Source organism: Leuciscus leuciscus, assembly GCF_965113295.1.
Source record: "Leuciscus leuciscus genome assembly, chromosome: 22".
NCBI classification, from domain to species: domain Eukaryota; kingdom Metazoa; phylum Chordata; class Actinopteri; order Cypriniformes; family Leuciscidae; genus Leuciscus; species Leuciscus leuciscus.
Genome location: NC_138746.1, coordinates 23,444,509 through 23,470,237, shown reverse-complemented (window position 1 = coordinate 23,470,237; position 25,729 = coordinate 23,444,509). Strand labels below are relative to the sequence as shown.

At 38.0% G+C, this 25,729-nt stretch overlaps 1 pseudogene across 1 annotated transcript in view; it reads right to left on the bottom strand.

Moving 5' to 3' along the window:
* Positions 1-23,220, bottom strand: part of LOC309487031 (putative methyltransferase TARBP1) — a 47,222-nt pseudogene extending 24,002 nt beyond the window's left edge. The window contains exons 1-17 of the transcript XR_014211715.1: positions 22,235-23,220; positions 22,057-22,154; positions 21,571-21,640; positions 21,339-21,484; positions 16,912-16,964; positions 16,708-16,805; positions 15,293-15,428; positions 14,812-14,908; positions 13,715-13,804; positions 13,437-13,599; positions 9,390-9,641; positions 9,208-9,305; positions 8,786-8,944; positions 7,938-8,146; positions 5,865-6,084; positions 4,085-4,273; positions 3,782-3,972 (exon numbers count right to left, since the gene is read on the bottom strand). The product of XR_014211715.1 is annotated as a putative methyltransferase TARBP1 (transcript). The remainder of the gene's footprint in view (positions 1-3,781; positions 3,973-4,084; positions 4,274-5,864; positions 6,085-7,937; positions 8,147-8,785; positions 8,945-9,207; positions 9,306-9,389; positions 9,642-13,436; positions 13,600-13,714; positions 13,805-14,811; positions 14,909-15,292; positions 15,429-16,707; positions 16,806-16,911; positions 16,965-21,338; positions 21,485-21,570; positions 21,641-22,056; positions 22,155-22,234) is intronic.
* Between the last annotated feature and the right edge of the window lie 2,509 nt (positions 23,221-25,729).

Below are 25,729 nucleotides of genomic sequence, written 5' to 3'. Positions count from 1 at the left end.
ACGGCTTAGTTTTCACTCTATGAATTAAATATCGGCTATATAGTATACTGATTCTTATTAAAGCTACAAAAGTTATGCAGCAAAGAGCAGTGAGTGATTTTTGGTCTATTGCTCATGACCCCAGTTATTGCAAGCCGTTGCGATATGCATATACATTTGCGATATTTCGATATATTGTGCAACTTTTGTAACTTACATACTTTGTTACTATATATATATATATATAGGGGTGGAACGGTACACAGAAGTCACGGTTCGGTTCATACCTCGGTTCAGACATCACGGTTGGGTACGAGCTCGGTACAATGGAGGGAAAAGCAAAACAAAAATGCAGAAGGCTTGTGCATGTCTCAGGCTGTACCACCAAAGGAAAATAAATTACTTAAGCCTTGTATTTTTTAAATAAGTTTTATTAATAAAGTTAAGGCATAGGACCAGTTTATTTGTAGTGCACTGACAATAGTTTTATATAATTAGTTTATTAATTAAATTAATAAAAAGACAAAAAGACCTTGAGATATGTTTGGTAATGGTACCTGAATGAATTGAAAATGTATTTGCTTTTTAATTAACAGTAACTTAAACACTTTGCAGTTTGAATGATGTCCTGTATAAAAAAAGTGACGGAGTATGTTTTCATTTTCCACTGTTCGATCGCGCCCACACCTCACACACACACACACACACGCACACAAATATAAGTAAACACTTTGCGACTTTTCGAACGCGCCCGCGCCCGCGCCTCTCTCTCTCTCTCTCTCTCTCTCTCTCTCTCAGCGTTGCACATCGCAGCCGTTTATATACTGTCAGAGCCCGTCTACGGAGAGCCTTGGCACTTCCTATTAGCCCCATTGTATCGATCTTGGTTGCAGTTCCATTAGAATTCCACTGGAGGTGATCGCGGGCGAGTGCAGACTGAATGGGAGTCTATGGGGCTAGACGGCTAAATGTGTCTCTTTCACCCGATTGCCGTTGAGAAATCTCAGATTTTATTGTAGGTTTTGCAAGTTCAACATGGGTTATAGGTCGAAAGTTGAATGAACGAGTACTTATTTCTTTTCGATTTCTTACAGGTTGAGTTGTTGTTGCCCATAACACGCTAGCATTCTGCTAATGACGTCAGCATTCTGACGTCATTGACATTTTAAAAGACTTTTTAAACCAAATAAGTGACTCTAAAAAATCTAACACCCAGCAATGTGTAATTTCTTTGCATCTCCTTTCGAATACAACATTCAAATTACTAGACAAAAAATTATATCCTGAGAAAAGTGGATTTTGAGGGTTTTTCGCCATAGACCTCCATTCATTCTGCACTCGCCTGCGAGCGCCCCCGCATGGACAGAGACGTGTTACTGCAGCCAGTCCAGAAACCGGAAGTAAGCAGAGAGTGCCAATTCTCTTCCTATTAGACATTCTCTGATACTGTCAGAGCCCGTCTACGGAGAGCCTTGGCACTCCCTATTTAGCCCCATTGTATTGATTTTGGTTGCAGTACCATTAGAATTCCACTGGGGGTGATCGCGGGCGAGTGCAGATTGAATGGGAGTCAATGGGGCTAGATGGCTAAATGTGTCTCTTTCACCCGATTGCCGTTGAGAAATCTCAGATTTTATTGTAGGTTTTGCAAGTTCAACATAGGTTATAGGTCGAAAGTTGAATGAACCAGTACTTATGTCCTTTCGATTTCTTACAGGTTGGGCCGTTGTTGGCCGGAACAAGCTAGCATTCTGCTAATGAATGACGTCATCACATTTTTGAACGCTTTTTTAGAGCAGATAAGTGAACTTAAAAATGCAATTTTCAGCTGAGTGTATTATCTTAGCCCCCCCTTTCGAATACAACATTTAAATTACTAGAAAAAAAATTATATCCTGAGAAAAGTGGGTTTTGAGGGGTATTTCGCCATAGACCTCCATTCATTCTGCACTCGCCCGCGAGCGCCCTCGCATGGATAGAGACGTGTTACTGCAACCAGTCCAGAACCCGGAAGTAAGCAGAGAGTGCCAATTCTCTTTATATTAGACATTCTCTGATACTGTCTATGATCGCAGCCTGCTTCAGAGCTAAGGCGGGGCTACAGATTAGGTGTCCCTAAAGAACCCGCGTATCTAACAGTAGTTCCGCATTACATTAAAGGTATAGCGGAGGATCTTTCAAAATTTTAGATAAGACCCGCCCTCTCCACTTTTTGAAAAGTTTGATTGATTCACCAGAATGATTGACAATTAGGAGGACCAATAGTTTAGACTACCCACCAGGAAGTAAAACATCCTCCGCTATACCTTTAATTAATTTGCACGCGAGTTTTATTTATTTTTATACCGTGTATTCTCCGTGTAAATTTAAGCACCGAACCGTGACACCCGTACCGTTTCGGTTCAATACGAAAACATGCATGTACCATTCCACCCCTAAAAGCTACTGATACATACGACAAACCAGAAAGAATTAAACAATGTATCACTGATATGGAATAAGAAAATAGCATGATTACAAAGTCTAACATCAGCCTTTTTTGAACTGTCATTATGAAATGTATTATAATTTTACAATAGATCGAATTAATATGAAATAATGTTATTTTCTAAATACTGTATGCGCTAAACAATGATGTACATAAAAAAAAAAAAACTGATTTATTTTTAATCTAATTCCCTGACATTCCCCGCTTCTGATTTGCAGACAGACTGAGGGGGCGGGGCATTATGTAAACAACGACAAACGAAATGGCCAATCATTTCGGCAAGAAGGGGAGTATTTTGCATATATCTCAGAATGCTTGTCACAACAGTAGTAAACCTTCTTAAAATGAACGTTTTTATTATTATTTTTATGTGCTCAAGATTTCTCATAAACAGTTCTATAACCAACTTGTTTTTTAACTTACAGCTCTTATCCTTAACTTTACCTACCGTCATGCACATTGATAGCCAGTATCCGAACTATAAATATAGGTTGTCCTCACAGTTAAATGTGATGTCTAGGCACAAAAAACAATCAAACCTGACATACTGTTTATTGGAGCGACAAATTAATGAGCGTTTCAATTTTTGTTTTATGCACTTACATTTCTACATTTTTTCAATTATTTAAAATATCTTTATCAACTGTCATAAAACGGATTTACAGCTAAATAAATTAAATGAAATTAGGAGGGATCAACTGATCATCTAATTGTTTGATTGATTTAAGACAAATATTGTACACAAACTATCAAACTAATTGTATGTTTTTCATCAAGTTTATTCATCATCTGACAATAAATATTTCACACACCATTTTACGTTAGTGCAATGACAAATTAAAGCAGGTCTTTTAGAACTGACGATCAAAACGTCTCGATCGCCCCCGGTGACTGGTCCTAGTAAATGTCATAAGCCCCGCCTCCCCGTGTTATTCTCCCCCGTGAGACCAACTAAACAATTCAATTACACTTCAAATATCTTTTTTCCAAAGGTGGTTTCTGTCATTTACTGTAGTTTTTTTTAATCACACTGATGTAAGTTCAAGTGTCGGTTTTTTAAATAAGCTTGTTTTTAGTTAATTACGCGATGCTATAAAAACGGTGGTGTAACGTCATGATTGACAGCTGTGATTGACAGGTTCTATAAGTAGTCACTGATGCACCAACAGACTTTTTATATATATATATATATACATATACACAGTATATATAGAGTTGTTAGTATTTTTTCAAAATATTTATTCTGTATTTATTTAAATATTAATATAAACATTTTACTATTTGAATATCTTTCTTAATGTTGTTCAAATTGACCTTTGGTCTCTTCTGAACACTGGGCCGTACACACAGGCCTCAGTCAGGATGTTGAGGTGTAAGAGAGCCGTACTGAACACAGCGTCTGACTGGACACCCTCTGCTGGAAGCCACGTCTCACAACAATGCTGGATCAGAACATTAAACACCCCTGATCGGACCTGAGCCAACTCCATGAGCTCACTCAAAATCTGTCAAAAACCAGAAAGCTTTTATTATATACACTAGCTATATATATTTTTGATCAAAATATGTTGTGGATGTAAAGGGAGAAGGCGAAGTGCTTGTAGATCTTTCCCTGACCTGTTGTATGCAGGCCGTGATGCTGGGGTTCTGTTCCTCTGTGAGCTGCAGAAGCCCATGGTCAAAAGCTAAGTGCACGAATCCCTGCAGTGTGGACCAGAAGTCATGAGGGTTTGTGCTCAGAGCCTGAACCACCTTCCATGATGCACATACGGCCTCGACACACAGAGATTCTTCACACTGCACCATCTGCTGGTGAAAATACACCCATGAACTAAACACGCATCACAACAACATAACCTGTCCGTAAAAAGGCACAGAAAAATAATATACACACATATATTCTTTTTTTACCAACAGAAAATCATATTTCTACAATTGTAAAATTCCCTGAAATTCCTGGTGTTGTTATAATGTTACTGACACTTGTTTGGCACAAGAAACCTCAACTAAGATTATCAGTTGACTTTAAGGAAGACTACTTAGATAACAGTAGAATATGTATTTGTTGCCCTTTAAATCTGAAATGATAATTGTAACGTACTCTAAAGTACACTGAGGAGTTCATCTGGTTTGTGTTTCAGATTCCAATGGACGAACAGCTTGTCATTTTTCATCACAGAAGTTGACGGCCCGGTTCACGTTGCAAATCACCTTTTACCGTACCCGTTTAAATACCCGTATCTCCTCTGTCCCGGAAGCTTTTTGCTAGATTTGTTTGACTGCTGCCATCTTGAACACACCTTGTTAGCGCGAATCTGTGTTTTTGTGATTACATGCTGTTGCTAGAGTTTATTATGTGTTCCTTTACAGTACTTGCCCGATGCATTCAATGTTATCATGTATATGTGGATGTAAAGTGTCCAGTTGTGTATGTTCTGTCGGTAGCACTTTAAGTCCTGTTCCAAATGTTCATACTATGTACTTATTATAGTAACTAAAATAACTGGGTAATAACTAGGTACTAACTCTGAACCTACCCCTAAACCTAACCTTAAAGGGATAGGTCACCCAAAAATGAAAATTCTGCCATCATTTACTCACACTCAAGTTGTTCCAAACCTGTATGAATTTCTTTTTTAACACAAAAGAACATATTTTGAGCAATGTCGGTAACCAAACAGTTGAGGGGCCCCCCACTGACCTCCATAGTATGGGGGAAAAAATACTATGGAAGTCAATAGGGCCCATCAACTGTTTGGTTACCGACATTCTTTAAAATATGTTCTTTTGTGTTCAGCAGAAGAAAGTAATTCATAAAGGTTTGGAACAACTTGAAGGTGAGTAAATCATGACACAATTTACATTTTTGGATGAACTATCCCTGTAACCCATGTAGTTACCTTACATTACCCAGTGTAGAACACTTCCTGTAAAATAAAGTGCAAGTTTCTCTCTTCTCAAGTCGTCACGTTGTGTGAAGGCTGAAGAGGAGCGAGTAGGTAAGCAAGTCGTGCAACATTCATTGTGCACCACACAGGAACGTCCCGTTGTATTAGACACACTAGGTTTAGGAGAGAGCGCCACACCCCTGTTTGTTTTGTTTATTTTAATATTTAGAATAGTTTAGTTAGGGCGTTTCACGCTGAAGACTTTTCTGTTCTACATTTTATTTAATTGTCAGTTTAGTTGATAAAACTAGTTAGATGAGTTTCATTTATTTATTTTGTTTGGTACCTCTCATGCTCGCCTTCCTATCTTAGGTTGTTATTTGTATTGTTGTTATTTGTCTCTTGTAAATATAGATTTTTCACCTTTTTAACTTGGCACTGAACACAAAAATAAACCTTTTAATTTAATTCAAGAGTACAGTCTATGTCCTTCTCTTTTGCTTCCCCACCTGTGGCAGGACTGATGCCATGAAGTCCAGCACCGGGAGAACGAGATGGCCAGGCAATAATGCCAGAGCGTCCACCGCAGCCCTCAGGACCTCAGGAGCTTCAGGAGCCCGGACGGTCCCAGCAGACTTCTGCAGGAAACTCAGACACGTCCACTGATCTCCAATAAACTGGGCCACAATTCGCCCCCAGTCCTTCAGCAAGAGGCCATCTTCTGGATGACTGGAGTAAACACACATTCATAAATGAATAAGTGATAATCCTCCTCAGAAAAGAAAACTTTGATAAAAGTTCTCCTCCATATGGATGTGGAAGATTATGATAGAATTGACATTTTTGGGTGAACTTTTCATTGAAGACCCGCAGCAGCCATGATATAAGTAGGTAGCTTATTTAAGATGTTTTGGTAACACTTTACAAAAAGGTCCCATTAGTTAAATCCTAGTTAGCATTACCTAACATTAACAATGAGCAACACAAAGAGTTAGTTAATAAAAATAACAAATCTTCATTGTTAGTTCATAATATTAGATACAACTTAATTGTAATAATGTTTTGGTAAATGTTGATATTAACTGAGGTTAATAAATGCTTATTTTTCATTGTTAGTTTATGTTAACCAATGTAGTGTGTAATGTAATGTAAAATTGGTAAGTTCACCCAAAAATGAAAATGCTGTCATTAATTGCTCACCCACATGCAGTTCTAAACCCGTAAGACTTTTGTTCATCTTCAGAACAGGGCCCGTATTCATAAAGATTCTAAGAATCCTCTAAGAAAACTCTTAATTTAGCTTAAAAACTTTTACGTAGGAGTCTTAGCTTAAAAGCGATTCGGGACCGATCTGAGAGCAACTCTGAGTAAGGAAAAGACAAAAACTTTCATCTTAGTGAGGAGGCGGGGTTGACCCCGTTGCTATGTATGACACAATCTTTTGAAGACTGTGATTGGTTGGTTGTCCAAGAAAAAAAAAAAAGAAGTGATTTTAAGAATAGGGTCTATTCTAAGCCTTCACTTTGAAATTACATGTACTTTTTCCTATTTGACCGTTCTCACACACACACACATTATATATGTGTATATAAATCCTTTTTTTTTTTTTTTTTTTTTACCATGCTGTTAATTTCCTATAAGGTATTTGCTTGGCTTAGAATGATAAAAATTGTTCCACTCTTTCCAATTACACTGATTGCTGGCATGTCTATTTAAGTGGTGGTTTGAATGTTGGTTTTAATGTATCAAACATGGAATTTTCCCAGTTGCCAAATATCGTAATGTAGTAATTACTTTCATTTCTGGCGCTATGGCATTTCTGTGCTGTGTTGGAGATGTTAGCGTGTCTCTAATAAGATCAGTCACAAACACGATCCCTGCACGATCTAATCTATAGCGTCTTATTAACTCACTGTTATTCATTGTCTGCAACACATTTCTTCTCCCTCTTCGTCTTTCTGCCATTTTCTCCTCTGCTAAAGAAACTCTTAAGCCTCTTAAAAGTCCTCGTCCGTGCTCCTAACAATTTTGACCTTAAGACCTCTTTTAAGGGTTAAGATGCTTTCTGAATTACTTTTTTCTTTACTAGGATTTTTTCTTTCATTTTAAGAGTAAACGCCCACATTTCTAAGAATTTTCTTAGAATTTTGTCACTAGGAGCTACTCTTTGCATTAAGATTCTTTATGAATACAGGCCCAGATCTTTTTGATGAAATCTGAGCTTTCTGTCCCTCCAATAAAAGCCTAAATTCAATCTGTTCATCATATAAAGCGATCATGTCGCTTCAGAAAATTTGGACTAAACCGCTCAATTCATATGGATTAGTTTTATGATCTCTTTATGAACTTTTTGAAGCGTCAAAGTGTCAGTTGAGTAGCTGTCAATGGAGGGACAGAAAGCTCTCAGATTTCATTAAAAATATCTTTATTTGTGTTCTGAAGATGAATGAAAGTCTTACGCATTTGGAACGACATGAGGGCGAGTTTGGGTGCACTATCCCTTTAACTAACAAATGGAGCCTTATTACAAATGGAGCCTTATTGCAAAGGTCTACCAAAATTGTTTTAGAGCTTGAACAGACCTGACTGTCGCAGTTGTGGGCTTCAGTAATGTCTGGTTGAGATGCTGGGATGATGATGATGATGAAGGGTAGAAATAGTCAGTCAGCGAGTAAAGTGATCTCATGGCCTCAGACTGGGACTTCAGGACACCTCGATCAGCCACATCACACAACAGCGCAAGTGTGGCCATACCGACCGTTCTCTGAACCTGCCCTGGCACAGAGGGATTCTGGGAAAACACAGTTTAGATCTCATTCCATCAGAAATTGCCATCCACTTACAAAATGTTTTAGTAGGTGTCTAATTTGCTAACTAGGAGCTAACTTCAAAAAACATCCAAAATTACACTGAAACAAATATATGGAAAATATACTGGGAAAAAAATGAACCAACACAACTGAGGTTTAGCTCAAAGAATTGGGAAAGAATCTCTGCTTTGAAAAAAAATTAAACAAGACTGTTGTGCTGCTCGACTTACTTTATGGTTCTTTTAAATACTTGAATCTAAATTAAATATTTCTGTAACGACAGCCTAACTTTATATTTGACTTAAAAGTGAAGGGAAATAGAGCATATACACAAGAGCATTTTAGGGATAATTTTAGGGGTTGGAAAGATTTTTTTTATGTTTTTGAAAGAAGTCTCTTAAGCTCACCAAGACAAGTACAGTAAAAACAGTAATATTGTGACATATTTCAAATGTCATTTATTCCTGTGAGGTCAAAGCTGAATTTTCAGCATCATTACTCCAGTCTTCAGTGTCACATGATCCTACAGAAATTCTTATATGCTGATTTGGTGTACAAGAAACATTTATTTTTGTTATCAATGTTGAACACATTTAACAGTTAATATGTTTGTGCTGCACCTGTTCAGAAGGTTCATTGAGGATCCTCAAGCAGTGAGTGGTGAGTTTTGGGATGTAGTTCTGCTGCAGATTTGAGCCGTACCACGAAACAGTGGAGTAAGTGAGAACCAGCTCCCTTAATACTGAGAGATAAAGTTCAGACCTCTCCACATCACATAACTAGAGAGAGAAGACAGACACAACAGTGTAAAAATCCCCTGAAAATCCAGCTAAACCGGATGGTAGTTTATTTTACATGGTTTTAGGTGGTTCAAATTGATGGTCATCAGCTAGTCTAAATGGTTGAAGGAACAGGTTTCGACATGGTCGACCCGCTGATTAGTGCTGGTACACCACCTTTGATCAGCAATAAACCAGTTTTGACAACCCAGGCTTAGTTTTTCCCGGTAGGATTCTGTGTGTTACTGTGTGAAAACACTCACCTCCCTCAGTTCCCCACTCAACCTCCTCAGCAGAAACTCCTGCACTGAATCCCCCACCGACAGCATGTGCGTCTTCAAAGCGACAGCCACAACATCTTCTACAAACATCCAAACACATCAGCTTCCATTCAGCATGTCCAAACACAGCATGTTTGTCTTCTTTTCTCAAACACAACACACACCATTCTCCTGCTCTGTATCTGAGCGTCTGCGATGCAGCCGCAGCAAGCTCAAGAGTAACTGCAGGCTCTTGTCCGTCTTGTGAAGCACCAGATAGACATTAGTGCTAAGTCTCTGTAAGACATCCAGTAGAGGCTGGAGAAGCAGTTCTAGACCAGGTTCCTCATTCCTGGTCTTCTGCAGGTCTGCTGTAAGCAGTACGGCCCGCGCCAGCAGCTCGGCCTCAGCTGGATCAGGTAGACTTCCTTTTTGATCTGCCAGAAGAGAAGAAACTATACTCACGTACAGCCTAAACTCGAATATTTTTTTTTTTACTAGTGGGTACAGGACAATATAGTTCATTTATGTAAGTGAGGATCGCAAAATAAAGTAAACTGTGACATATTATACCCAAAAACTCTTCAACCAGTGGACTACCAGTAAAATGTATAAAAATGTGGGACCAAAAATGATTCAGACACTTTGACCTGACCATGTTTTGCTTAAAGGTACAATATGCAAGAATTTTTGCCGCTAGAGGGCGCTACATTCCAAACAACAACAACGGCGTAGCTTGATGACGATGTGAAGGAGCGTGGAATGATGGGAACTGTCGTTTTAAACTCCACCGTGGATGTAAATCAGTCAGACGGGAATCGAAAAATCATGTTCATGGATGAGGTTAAGTTCTGTTTTTATAAATGTTGCGTTTAATGACATGCTTTTTGTGGCGAGGGGGGCGTGGTTCAGCGCGGTCTGTGATGGGAGAGAAAAGAGACGAGCAAGTAGGTCAAGTGCAAATGCAGTGATCGGCGTGGAGAGACCGCTTATAAGCCGCGCTGGAACGATAGAGAGACTGGAGAGAAAATTGGACGCAGAGGAAGAAAACCGGTGGATCCAAGCTCTCATTTTTGAACTGTTTTGTGCCGTCGCGGTTGCCACGGTGAATGAGCGTTGTGCGCGGCTTTTGTTTGTTTTGCTTTATTTTAATAAAGTACGAGTCCCAGTCACGCCGACCCGTCTTCTTCCTTCCTGACTCTTAAACCTCATCACACTATTATTTCATTAAAATGAATTAACCGCAAGAAAAGTAAGGTTTAATACTTCATAGATGTTACTGTATTTGTTGAATTCATTGTTGTGATAACGCTGCGCAGTTTTACATGTTCTAAACAATTGTTGTAAAAATACATTCGAACATGCCCACATCATTTGCCAAAATACTGATTAATCTTTGTGTATAACACATGCTATATTTATTTACATGGCCATAAACACCAGACGTGATAAACAATGTCAATAAACTAAACACAAATCTAAAGCAATAATACTTTCCTTACATAAACATAACTATTACCGAATGCTACATTTGGAAAATATAAAATTAAGCATGCTTTGTCGACAGAACCAGCTGCAATCGGTAAAGTATAATTGTGTCCCATAACGACTGCAAGAAACAAGCTAAAGTTTGTAGCTTGATAGACGCTACAACTACAACTTCCGCATTTGTCCAGGACTCCACGCAGTACGAGCGGAAACCGAGGGTAACGCGGATATGACGCAATTGACTGGCGACTCCCAGCTCCCCCCTACTCTAACGCACCGTTTCCTTGGTTAAAATCGCAATTTTCTCACGATTTAAAAATAGTTGGAAACATTTGGGATATTGTAAGTAATCAACTTAACAAAATATATAACACTGGCCTTGAGATTTTGGGATATTTTAATGCAAAATTCTTACATATTGTACCTTTAAAGGTAGGGTAGGTAATCATTTTTCTAAAAAAAAAACATTCCAAATTTGTTTAAACTGTCTGTATATATCAATACATAATTAAAATGTAAGTACTCTGAAAAAGAAAATATAAAAATCGAGTGACTGTAGACCTTTTAATCTGCAATAAACACAGCTCATTATTTCCATTCACTCCACCCCCTCCCTTCTGAGCTCCTTCCAAAGCCACGCCCCCAAAACACATGAACGCGCGACGCCAAACGCTCAGGCTGGAACAAGACGCATTTATTACCTGAGACGAGTGGAGAGGAAGGAGCGCAGTACATACAGTGACATCATGTCAGAATCACATGTAATAAAATACCTAACTTTATCACTATGAATATAAACAAATAAGATTTCTTTGAGTACTCACTATCAAGCTAGCATATCGATAATGGTAAAGTTTCATTCGGTAACGAGCTATATTTATAAGGCAAAACTAAAAACAGGTTGCATTGATACACGTTTTTCCATTACCATCAGTTACACTGTGATGAAGATGAATTTCGTGTAAGATTCATAACATATACGGTGTTTTGCATGTAAGAGTTTCCATGATGAAAACATTGTTGACTCTAATGAAGACTAACGTACACTCCGAGTCCGGAGACAAGTACCGCATCGTCGGTTCGAGGACAGGTCCGGGGTTGAGGGCGAAGCAAAGGAGGTCGTTCAAGAGCGCGGGCAGGGTCCGAGGAAGTAGTTTTTGCCTTGTTTGCCTTCGCTGACTGCATATGCAGGTGCTTTGAGCTGAATATTTCCGGGAACGGTGACATGTGATGAGTGCACGCCGGGCAGCGCGCGCAGTGGGGCTCGGGGCGGGCACGAGACATGAAGGCATCTGATTGGTTCTTTACATTCGCACCGAATGGCAGTGATTGGTCAGAGTTTTTACTGTCCTGCAGCTGCTACAGAGGTCTGATTTTTTTCATTCCTTTTTCTAAACACATAATGTATTGACTACTATCAGGATGGAAGGACCATTTCACCCAGTATAAAAAAAAGTGTTTCTGAACAGGATTACCTACCCTACCTTTAAGTGTTTTTTCTTTAATTGCTAATGTGACCTTTTTACACCACAGACTGAACAAAATTAAGCATTGCTTGGTAATTGGTTGAGCTAAATTGGTATTATCTAATTGTGTACTTAAATTTAACAGCTGACAGCTATTAAACATAATTTATTTGTGAGACAGTCTAACAGAAGGATGACCAAAACCAGTGAAATATCAACTGATTTGATAACTCTGAGTTCTTATCACATTTTATTTCCATTTTCTAAACTATAGCGAATAAACTGTGATAATGTGAGAAATGTTGAAGGTGTCTGAATAAATTTCGGTTTGACTGTATATACAACATACTATTTTAAAGGCATAGCTAAATGTGACATTACAATGGGTTTATTTATGGTTTGTTCACTGAAATGAAAAAAAGTTTATGAAAATTATGAAATTAAAAGTAATTTCAGGGCTCAGCGCTGAAAAATTATGTTTTACTGGCCCCACCACAAAAAAGTAATAAATAAATAAAATAGGCCTAGTTATAGTCTTCGTTGTTTTGGACCCATAACCTTAATAAATAAGGTTGTTACAGCAAAAACTATTAGCACAAATACAATTGAGCAAAGACAAACATACAAATAAAATAAACACAGCTTTTCATATTTTTCAGGTAAGTCTAACAGTAATTTTCATGTAGAGAAAATGAATAATCAAATGTAAAATAGCACTGCATAGTCTTCATTGTATAAATTAAATATAGATTAATCCTTATTAAAGTTACAAAAGTTATTCAGTCAAGAAGAGCAATGAGTGAGAATTTCTGTGTCCTTTGTTGTTTGATTTACATTAAATAAAGACAGCAACTGGTTTATTAAGCTGCTGTCACTTTAAGAGCTGCAAGGATCCAAAATACTGTTACACCTGCGTTTTATAGGTGAACAATTTGCTCACTTAAGATATAACAGACTATGTTTACTAGGATACTCGCCAAGACCAGCATTTTTTGACGTAATTTTGTGTGAATATGTCCGATCAAGCGCAAGAAGGGCATCCACACGGAGTCTGAGAAGCGGCTTTCTGGAAGCACGCACATAAAAATTCTCACACTATTGAATTAACTCGCATTGTAGAGGGTTGGATTCCAACGATATCGGTCCTCTGTGCCGTTATCGTTATAGTTGTCATCCTTTTAGTGTGAATGAGCATAGACAGGAATGTTGTTACAGGATTGACAAAGGATGTCGATGTAGAAATGTCCTATTCGGCCAAAATGTTGTACTGTCTCTCACCTGAGTTGGCTGGAACTGCGAGAAAGGTCTTGAGTCGCTGCTGGACGTAGCTGAATATAGAGACACTTTTACAATCTGAAGTTGCAGTGCAAAGTTCAGAAGAGCCTAAATCCCCGTCAGTCAGAAGAAAACGGCCTTCATTAGTCTGGAGCCAATTACACAGCTGTGATGGGAGCAAAGTTTGAGCTTTAGTACGTTGTGAATATTAGTTAAGATACAAATACTTTGCATTTAGTGCATGACTTATAAATTCTGGTTTAGTTAGACTTTGAGTTTACCTCCTCCCAAAGTGCTGTACCCCGACATAGACTCTCATCAGCTCGAAAATGTGCAAGGAAACCAAAAATCTCATCTAGAGACACAGTGGACTGCCAAAACAAGAAAATCATTCAGATATCTGTTCTGTTTGATCATTAAATTAACTATTAAATGACTTTGCTAAGAAATGACATTAAGGAAGTTGTGTGCATGTTTCATAACTAATGGCATTGAGCCATGTTTCAACATGTGGAGGCACAAGATGTACAGAGTTATTTAAATGTCAGTTTGCCTCACCTCAGCTATTGTATGGTAAAAGAAAGTCATGTGGGATTGGAACAAAGTGAGGGTGAGTTTATGATGAAAACAAGTCAACTATTACTAACCCTATAAAGCTTATAGTATTATATTTAATATGAGAATTTCTAAAGCCTCTAAACTGTCAACATAATCAAAACTTTACTTTTTACCAAGTAAAAAGCCTTTTAGAATAATTATAAAATGTGGTACATGTGTTTTAACTATAAACACAAACTTTATATTGTTAGTAATATTTCAAGATGAACATTTACTGGACTGAAGCAACTGATTATCCACGCATCACAGGTTATCCATGAATGCATTATTTATATACGTCACATGATAATATGTGAGTATTAAATATGATTCAACAGGCTTTTAAGAAATGTGTATCTCTCAATCATCATTATATTGCATTGCATTACATGTTTTCCCCCCTACAATGAAAACTTAAGCATAAAACTAAGCATTTAAATATAATCTTACAAAGACATTTACATAAATGCTACCAGAATTTCATCTTACATTTTGGACATATAAATAACGACATCTGTACCTAATTGCATTTTTTCTGCTCACTTTGGGCCTAAATAAAAATAAAAATTAGGTGTTTTTTTTTCTCTCCTTGAGTGCGAACTACATATTCTCACTGTGTCATACTACAGGGCCATAAAATCCAGATGTACAATCAAATATGATTAAAAAAAATTGTTGTCTAAAGGTAAGCTGCTCCATTTAAAGAGATAATTCTGACTATTATTTAATATCAGACTTAACTGTGTTAAGGATCTGAAGGAAAAAAGCAACTGTACAGTACCACATCTGTCAGGCAGAGAGCGGCATGGAGCAGAAAACACTGTGAAGCTCCTCTCAAAAGAACCTGGTGAGTGATCATAGTACAGCGCAGAACTTCTCTGAAAAAAACACAAACATGAAAATACAATGAGCAGATCATGTGAATTACAAACATCTTTTTTTGTTACAGTCTGCCGTGTCTATTCAAAAGACTTGGTTTAAAACTCTTGATTCACAAGTATTTATTGTACGATTTTCGGTTTCGAATCATCAGAGTTTTGGGTGAAAAGTCTTTTAATGGAGTGCCAGAACTCTCTCAGGTTTCATTAAAAAATATCTTTATTTGTGTTTCGAAGATGAACAGAAGTCTACCGGGTTTGGAAAGACATTAGGGTGAGTAAATGATGTCTAAATTTTCATTTTTGGGAGAACCTTTCCTTTAACTCTCTCTATATTTCTCCAATTTGCAGGATTTCATGATTCCAGCAGCTAGTAGTTTGTACCTGAACGCGTGGAGTCCATCAGATCCCAGTAAAGGACAAGGGGACAGACAGGACAGGGCCTGGGACAGAAAGAGCAGCGGGACTGCGCACCATTGCCGTGAACCCAAACGCTGAATGAGCTGCAGCAACACTGAACCTGAACTAGGCATGTGCCGGTATCACATTTTCATGCTGCGATTAATTGAGTGATCTTTTATCACGGTATACGGTATTATCACGGTATTTGAATTGCACATGAGAAACAGATGGATTTGGGGGGGATGTAAAAAATAAAATAAAACTTGCATCACAAGGTGTAATTGTGATTGTCAAAACATTTGGTAACTAAACTGAATTTTATTAAGTTTAGTGACAACATGTTACAATGATTACATGGTACAATGACTGGTAGGCTACTGTTTGTATTGCTTAACACAAATTTAACGATTTCAATTCAATACTTGGGATTTGATTTAAATCTTGATTCAATATTGACTTATTTTGGATAAATATTAGGAAGGCTACAGTAGATAGCCCACGTTATTTTTTTCTCATGAAAAAAAATATCTCACATAATGCTATGTAACCATATAGAACCCTATCAGCTGGTATTTTTAAAGGTTACAAATAACTAATTAAATCAAATATAATGTGGTTTTCATTATAATAACAATTATGTAATGACACAAGTAAAAATATAATATGTAAAGTGCAGTGCACATATTCAGCAAAATACTCCTCTTTATCTATATGTTTTAGTCATCTAACATGCTGCTGGTCATTAAATAGTTTAAATGTAACGTTCTGTGACACAATTGTTCTCCTGTTTCATATCAAAAGTAACCTGCTCTGTCTTGTTTGACGGTATTCGTGTCCTCTTTGCTCCGCGATTTTTCTCTGCGTGAGAAAACCATAGGAGAAAACGGATGTGTGGCGTGAGCGTATGAGGAGTCTCGCGCTGAATGCGTCGAGTTGGCAGCTCTGCTTTTAGAAGCGGGATGGATCCCGATAGATCGGCGGCGGCGTTCCTCCTTCCGCCATGCTGCTTCTCCATGTGAGGACTGTTTACATTAGACTAGAAGTGCGCACCGGCCGCATGCTTATACACGTGGCGATTGTTTACATCAGAATGCGCACGTGTTTTGCGCAGTTTGTTTAAGCGGTTGATGGAAAATAAGCTAATGCGCGTTCTAAAAATCTAAATTCGGATCTATTATTTTTCACGGTATTTTGAAGTGCCCGCGATAACAATATCGTGCATATTCATTACCGCGATTTATCGCATTACCGAATACCGGCACATGTCTAACCTGAACACAATAACAACAATTATTTCTGGATGTGGAATTGCAGGATTTAGACCAACTCAAAATATCCTGAACTCTTTCTGATGGATTTATTTAATAGCCTAAAACAGAGACCAAAACCCTCTTTACCTCTGTTCTCTTCTGGCAAACTGCTGAAGAAATTCACCATAAAGATTTGGAGTTTCACTCCCAGCTCTGGACAATCTCTGATGTTCTGCTGTGGTGCCCTGTGGAAACAAACAGCTTAAAAACATTCAAAGATAGAGACCAAACTAATTGTTTTATGTAATAAAACTTCACCTAGTATGAATTTTAACACCAGGGGACAATTACCTGTGATAGAGGGCGCTCTCTGCAAGAACATCCATGAGAGGGCCGATAACAAACTGACAACCAGAAAAACATTCATTATCAATAAATGCTTTCACAAACTATTTTACTTGCATAATGTGACATATTTCTGGGTTATGACTATCTCATAAGGCATAAGATCCCACTATCCTAAACCTATAAAGCCTACTGTATCATATTTGATTTACGAGTTTCTAAGGCCTCTAAATTATCAACATTATCAAAACTTTGCTGAACAACCTTTTGTGCTCAATCTACCTCTAACCTTCTATCATATGATTGATAGTTTATACATTTTTAGCTTTATAGAATTACTGTCTATCGCAGGACTTTTATAGAGCGGATGTAGGCAGGGTTGACCCACCATTGAGGTCCTCGGTAATTTTTCGAAGTGCATATAATGAAGGTTGTGAAATAATTGCCTAATGTTAACTCTACTTTGGTGCTGCTATGATATTGCATATCGGCGATAACCGACTTCGTCTGAGCTGCTTTAGGGGCCGTTCTCACGTTCGTTATTTAAAATGTAGATGTGCGAAAAGTGCGCCCAAATAGAGAGCGACGCCCTCGCAACACCGCTTGTTTTCCCAGGCAAGGTGAAAAAAACGATCAGATGATCAGTTGATCTCTCCTAATTTCATGCCTTTAGCAGTAAATCCGTTTTATGACAGTTCATAAAGATATTTTAAATAATTGAAAACATTTATAAATGTAAGTGCATAAAACACAAAAATTAAAAACGCTCATTAATTTGTCTCTCCAATATACAGACTGTCAGGTTTGATTTTTTTAGTGCCTAGACATCACAACTTCACTGTGAGGACAACCTATATTTATAGTTCGGATACTGGCTATCAATGTGATGGTAGGTTATATAGCAGAGCTGTTTATGAGAAATCTTGGGCACATAAAAAATAAATAATAAAAACGTACATTTTAAGAAGGTTTACTACTGTTGTGACAAGCATTCTGAGACATATGCAAAATACTCGCGTTCTTGCGAAATGATTGGCCATTTCGTTTGTCGTTGTTTACGTAATGCCCCGCCCCCTCAGTGTGTCTGCAAATCAGAAGCGGGGAATGTCCGTGTGCATAGAGCCTATTAGATTAAAATTAAATCAGGAGGGTTTTTTTTATGTACATCATTGTTTAGCGCATACAGTATTTAGAAAATATTATAACATTATTTCATATTAATTCGAGCTATTGTAAAATTATAATTATACATTATAATACATTTCATAATGACAGTTCAAAAAAGGCTGATGTTAGACTTTGTAATCATGCTTTCTTATTCCATATCAGTGATAAATTGTTTAATTCTTTCTGGTTTGTCCACCCCAGTAGCTTTTAGGGGTGGAATGGTACATGTATTTGTATTGAACTGAAACGGTACGGGCGTCATGATTCGGTGCTTAAATTTAGGGTAGACTGGGTACAGTTGAGACACTTTTTGCGTTTTGATTTTTCACACAAAAAATAGATACTGAAAAGAAGTGAATTTCCACATGGCATGCCACATGACATTTCATTAGCTTGTAGACAAAGATATTATCAATCAATAATACCCACAAGTAGTTTATATTTTCCACAATTACCTAATAAAAATAAGGTGCTTTTTGTCTCAACCTTGTCTCAACTGTACCCATATGTGGTACAGTTGAGACAGTGCATGGTACAGTTGAGACACCCATTTTTAATGATGTAAAGATAACTTACCATTCATTGTAAATATAAAAAATAAAGACAAATAAAGAAAATAACAATTGGGCAACATTTTTGTTTATTCAACCATTTATATTCATTCATTTTATTTAAATTAGCACTGGTTAAAATGTATAAAGCAGGAACAAGATATTAAACAATATTTATTAATAATACACAGTTTAAATATCACAAATATCAAATTTTATTTTCATTTGCGTCCTATGCTGGCTAATTACGACCTTTAACCTGTTATCATAACACTGAACAATTAAACAGTGTGTTTCCTAATAGAGCTCTATCGGGGGTACAGTTGGTACACGTGTGGTACCCCGCTGGCCACCTCGCACATTTCTCTAGATTTTGCAATTACCTTGCATGACACAATACCATGAAATATGCCAGTTTTTAGGGCACAGAATAAAGTTTGTGGTGATACCAGTTATGTTTAACAGTCATATAGGGATAATAAGCTATTCATTGTGGAGAGTGCATGGTGAAGTGAACGTCCTACTTTAGAAAAAAAAACTTTACCCGATATTTTCGGATCGGAGATGCGTCCACTGTTCAAATTTCCCACAAACAAAGAGGACACTAATACGCATGTGCACAGCAAAAATCACAACTTGTGCTTGCTGCGAACGCAAGTTATTAAAGGTGTCTCAACTGTACCTATGTCTCAACTGTACCCAGTCTACCCTACACGGAGAATACACGGTATAAAAATAAATAAAACTCGCGTGCAAATTAATTAATGTAATGCGGAACTACTGTTAGATACGCGGGTTCTTTAGGGACACCTAATCTATATATATTCATATATATATGAATGAGAGAGAGAGAGGCGCGGGCACGATCGAAAAGTCGCAAAGTGTTTACTTATATTTGTGTGTGTGTGTGTGTGTGTGCGCCTGTGTGAGGTGCGGGCGCGATCGAACAGTGGAAACATAAAAACATACTCCGTGTGTTTTAAGTTACTGTTAATTAAAATTTGAAGGAAAACATATATTAATCTGAAATGTAGCAAATAAATTTTCAATTCATTCAGGTACAATTACCAAACATATCTCTAGGTCTTTTGGTCTTTTTATTAATTTAATTAATAAACTAATTATATAAAACTATTGTCAGTGCACTACAAATAAACTGGTTCTATGACTTTACTTTATTAATAAAACTTATTTAAAAAATACAAGGCTTAAGTCATTTATTTTCCTTTGGTGGTACAGCCTGAGACATGCACAAGCCTTCTGCATTTTTGTTTTGCTTTTCCCTCCATTGTACCGAGCTCGTACCCAACCGTGATGTCTGAACCGAGGTATGAACCGAACCGTGACTTCTGTGTACCGTTCCACCCCTATTTTATATTGTTAGTGATATATTAAATATATACCGAATATTGACTGAATTTTACTGACTGAAGCAACTTTGGTTTGCATGATTATCCATGCATCATTTTGATAAAAATCATGCTAAAATGTGAGTCAAATATGATACATCAGTCTTTTAATGAAAGTATATGCATTGCATTGAATTGAATGTTTTCCCCCACAATGTTTTTTTCCTTCTCAAGTGTGAGCTCAAAATTCTCCCATATCATACTAGATGAGCCTGATGTAAAAGTCTGATGTATCAAATATGAAAAAAAGAAAAGAAAAAAAATCAATATGTAAACTTTTTTTAAAGTTAAAAAAAAAAATGTGTCTAAAGGTATGCTATACTGTTCTATTTCAAAAAACAGATTTTTCAGACTATTAATTCAGATTCAAGTCAGATTTTACAGGGTTAAAAGGATAGTTGACCAAAAAAAGGAAATTCTTTCATTAATTACCATCATGCAGTTCCAAACCTGTAAGATTTTCATTCTTCTTCATCTTTTTGATGCAATCTGAGAGCTTTCTGTTCCTCTATTGACAACTACCACTTTGACGCTTCAAAAAGTTCATAAAGAGATCATTAAACTAATCCATATGAATTGAGCGGTTTAGTCCAAATTTTCTGAAGAGACATGATCGCTTTATATGATGAACAGATTGAATTTAGACTTGTACTGACAAATAAACATTCACCAAATCACACATCAGAATGTGGTAAATGGAAGCTCAAATATGTTCATTTGGCATGCGAGAAACAATGAGGTTCATTCTCGTGTTACGCATCATGTTTGAGCTTCCGCAAGAACCAATGAGGTTAATTCTCGAGTTACGCAGCACATTTGAGCTTCAGCAAGAACCAATGAGGTTCATTCTCGTGTTACGCAGCACGTTTGAGCTTTATCAAGAACCAATGAGGTTCATTCTCGTGTTACGCAGCACGTTTGAGCTTTATCAAGAACTAATGAGGTTTGTTCTCGCGCATCAAGCATGTATGGTTGAGCTTCTATGTTCGCTAATCAATGTTTAAATGTGAATAAAAGACTAAAATAAATCTTCATCATATAAAGCGATCGAGTCTCTTAAGAAAATATTGACTAAACCACTCAATTCAAATGGATTAGTTTTACAATATCTTTATGAACTTTTTGAAGCATCAAAGTCATAGTTGCAAAGCTGTCAATGGAGAGGACAGAAAGCTCTCAGAGTTCATCAAAAAGATCTTCTGAAGATCTTCTCACGGTTTTGGAACGACATGAAAGTGAGTAATTAATGAAAGAATTTTTATTTTTGGGTGAACTATGCCTTTAAGATTCAAGGATGGATGGATACCTGTGAGAATGCCAAAGCAAACGCAGAACGACGCAGTGCTTTCAGCTCTAACAGGTGATTGACTCCTTCTTTCATTACTGCCTTGTTCTCACTGTGAAACATGCGCTGATACACACACAGCAGCCAGGACGGAGAAAACAGCCCACCTGATTATGGAGAGAGTCGGGGAACAGATTTAAGACAAATTAGAGTAAAACTAATATTGTGCTGCCACGTAAGAAACATGACAAACCTTGAATATCTTTTGCCGCTGTCTCAACAAGCACGTCAATCCTGTTGAGTACAGGTCGAATCACGTGAATCTTTAAAAAAAAAGATAAATAAACAGCATAAGACACAAATAGAGAGGTTAAATATATATTAGCATAAAATCGAATTATTAAAGTGAACATAAAATGCAGTTAAAAAATATTTAATTTCCATAATCCGACAAATATTCAGATTGTTGGCCAGTTAATATGAAATTTGAATCAAATAATCAAAATATATTTTCTTTTCTCTGATGATGTGTTTACAGCCACGAGGGCGGGACAGCCTGTCACTCAAATGACATCACAGAAATTGCAAACCACAACCATCCAATCAATTACCGGACAAAATCAAGTCCCGCCCTACTTTTTTTTTTTCGTATATAAATAGGCAGAAGTAGTATGACTAGTATGGTAGTTTAGGCCATTTGGGTTTCAAGATTCTAAAACTCTAAATAAAGTATTCCTACCTGATTCTCCTCTAGAGTCTCTAACACTAGAGCAAAATCTTCCCAGAATTCTCTCAATAACTGCTGTTGTTCTGGCATCCATCTGAACAGGATTTCATCTGCAGAGATCCAAGACACGTGTGAACAACGTTAGAAGTCATGAACATGTTGCACAGACAGATCCTGAAGATCATCCTACCTGTGTGGGGTTCCACGCTGGTAAACACATCTTCTTTCTTGATCTCTGCCAGTGCCACACACCTGGTGAGCAGATAAAGCGCCCGTTTGCGGGTCACACTGTCCTTGTGAGTCAATCCGGCCTGAATTGCCCTAAAAAACCTTTGAGATCTTCTAGGATCTGGCCGGTCCTGACTGAGAGGTTTCCGGGGAGTAGAGGTGGTCAGAGAGAGCAGTGAGACACAACAGAACCCGAGCTGACACTGATTCTGTCCGATCTCTCTGATGCCAAGACAGCAAATCCTCCCATATCTGATGTAGGACCTCTGATTCAGCCTCTTTATGGCAGGACTTGAGTATGGTGAATCAGACCCGCACTATGATTTTTGAAACTATGGAGTCAGATAGATCTTTGACACAGCAAAGTGTGCAGGATAGAGTCCTGGAGATGATGTCTCCGTCATATGAGATGCTAGATAACAGCACTGCAGTGACTTCAATGGCAACATCTACGTCTAACCTGCCGGTTTCATTGTTGCCATCATCTCTCGTCATCAGCACTTGCAGAAGACCATGACTTACCTGCTCAGGTACATCGTCAGCCTGACAGGTACTGACACAGACTGCAAAGAGTCCACAGACAGAGCTGAGCAAATCCTTACCTCCATCTTCTGCACTGGAGATCATTTTCAGTAGCGGCATGCATTGATCCCATATAACTGACTTCACCTTACAAATAAAGCGCTCCTCTTGTGATTTATTGGAAAGCTGCTTGATCAAAACAGTTAAAGCTTCAATCTCCTCTATTTCGGGGCGTGATGAGCTTGCCCAGCACAAATTATTGATCAAACTCTCGGGATCGGGATAGTGGGACAATAGGGTGCTTATCAAAAAATGTGCCATCTCCCTTACAAGATAAAAAACATCCGCAGCTTCAAAATAGTAAAATCCGGTTCGATGTTTTGCCTTCTTCACACGTGTGAACCGGTGCGTCTACTTCCTGAAATATTACGTGGACGATTGGCGCATGCGCTGTGTGTGCAAAGTTGCTGCCAGCAGGGGGCGCGTGGTGGCTAATAGACAGTAGGCCTATATGCTAATAACCAATAACGGCAAAACATATTTTTTTAGTTATTTTTTTTTTACACACACACACACACACACACACACACACACACACACACACACACACACACACACACACACACACACACACACACACACACACACACACACACACACACACACACGTGTGTGTGTGCGTGCGTGCGTGCGTGCGTGCGTGTGTGCGTGTGTGTGTGCGTGTGTGTGTGGAAGGAAGATCAGGACTCTTCTTCTTTTTTTTTGCAGACTTTTACATTAACTTAATATTAAGAGCAGAGCAGCCACATTTCTACAAGAGTGACATTATTTGAACATGCTTGGTTGGTTAATTGGATGTTTCTTGGACATTTCTTGGATGTTTCTTGGACTGTTCCAAGCCAATATCTGTGCTCCTTAAAACTTATGGCCACTACGGATACACTTGGTGCATAGATCGTAAACCATTACTATCGTTTATTTTGGGATAATTGTCTCTGTTTAACTCGGGATGAGGACGCAAAAAAAAATGAGAAAGAAAGAGATACGTTAATTTTGAACGTAGGCTACGGTCTAAATATAGTGGTCTAGGCTCTCGTTAATTTAGGGTTCAATTCAAGCACGGCGCTACACCGGGGCTAGGGGGCGCTAAAGCCCCGTCAAAAATCTGTGTAGCCCCAGTTAAGCCCACGCAACCAGGGGGCAAAAGACCCGCGCTCTTAGTTCGTACCGGAGTACATCTGACCTCAACACGCAAAAATCCGGTGCAGCATCAAAGTATTTGACGAGCTGCACATGACCACATGACCACATAGCGCGTAGTTGTATGCATGCATCAAGGGATTTGTACGCTCTTATCATTTCTCTTGTATACACACTTGGTGTCTGAATTAGATAATTATATATATCAGGCCATACAATTGCTGGCCACTTCTTGTCATCCACAATCCAAAGATCGTCAGGTATTATTGTATAGGGATCCGGCAAGATCTCACCATTGCTGAGAGTAAGTTTTTTAATATAATCGCCACGGTCAGAGGTAGCCTACTAAGGCTTCCCACATAATCCATCGTCAAATCTTTGATTTACAGTAAAGTAACGTTATATGTGTGCAGAGTGCAGTCATGATATGTTGCAGGTCGTAAAGTAACGTAAACAAGGTTAACTTATATAAAAGCAAATTCGGGCTCTATCGAGGCTATTACATTACTAATTTAGTAGATAATTCATACATGCATCACAGTATGTCCGGATTTTGATTCGTAAACAGTTGGACGTTTTACATAATGTAATATTAATATGAAACACAAACAAACAGATCCAACTCTGAAATTGCAGTTTATTATTGAGTCAACAACAAGAAATTACAAACAATGCGAAATAACGTTAATTACAATGTTCTTTTACAGAACTCGGCATAACAGATAGGCCTAGCTGTTTTTTGCCCAGTTCATTTTTAACAGGTACAGGGTGTTTGTTTTTCTTGCTGTGGCGTTGTATATTATTAATTCTATTTTTGACGTTGTGATCCGAATCATTAGACACCAGTGATGCGCGGGTCAATATACACTCTATAAATAACCCGCACCCGACCGACGTTTTCAACTAACCCGCCCGCAACTCGGACCGCAAAAAAAGAAAAAGAAAATATTGTAGGTTACCCGACCCGCTTCCTGACCCGCTGGCTATGTCTATTTTGATGTTTCTGCGCAAGTTCAGCAGACAGTGTGGTTCGGGTTTGTTCCGATCAGAGCTCGTGAGCGGAGAGCGCATTTCTGAATATTACGCTCCTCTCACGGTCGCTCCCCCAACACAGAATGGCCTGTTGGTTCGAAAATATGTGGAATAAGGGAGCCTCCGACTAATTTTTTTTCTAGTCGACTAGTAGTTGTTCATTTAAGCCATTCGTGGACAAATCGCCCCTTTATATTAATTTAATTAAATAGGCAAGCCTACAGGATAATAAGCCGCACGCATAAAACTTGCCACAAAGAACCGGTTAAAGTAATGATTATGAATGTGTCTAAATTAGCAAGGAGACATTTAATTGTTTAGTAATAAACTGGTGTTCTCTGTGTCGCTGCAAAGATGAAGTTGACGATGCGGACTCGCCATGAACGCCAGAGAAATGCACATTTCATTTGGATTACATAATCAGAGAGTAGCCTATTTATTTTGGTTTGAACATTTTCGTTTAAAAGTAGACATTTCAAACTTTCTGTAATATATAGCCTATATTTCTCAAATCTGTGAGGCACAAGCTGAGTTTCGGCGCCCTCCGGTTCACGTGCAATTAAGGCTCCTTATTACATTGTCTGCTATATATTTGATTCTTATTCATTAAATACGGGCAATTGATTGATAAAACATTGATCAAAATTAAGATACAATTTATACAAAACGAAAATCTTTTAAAAAGAGTTTTCTATAAAACAAA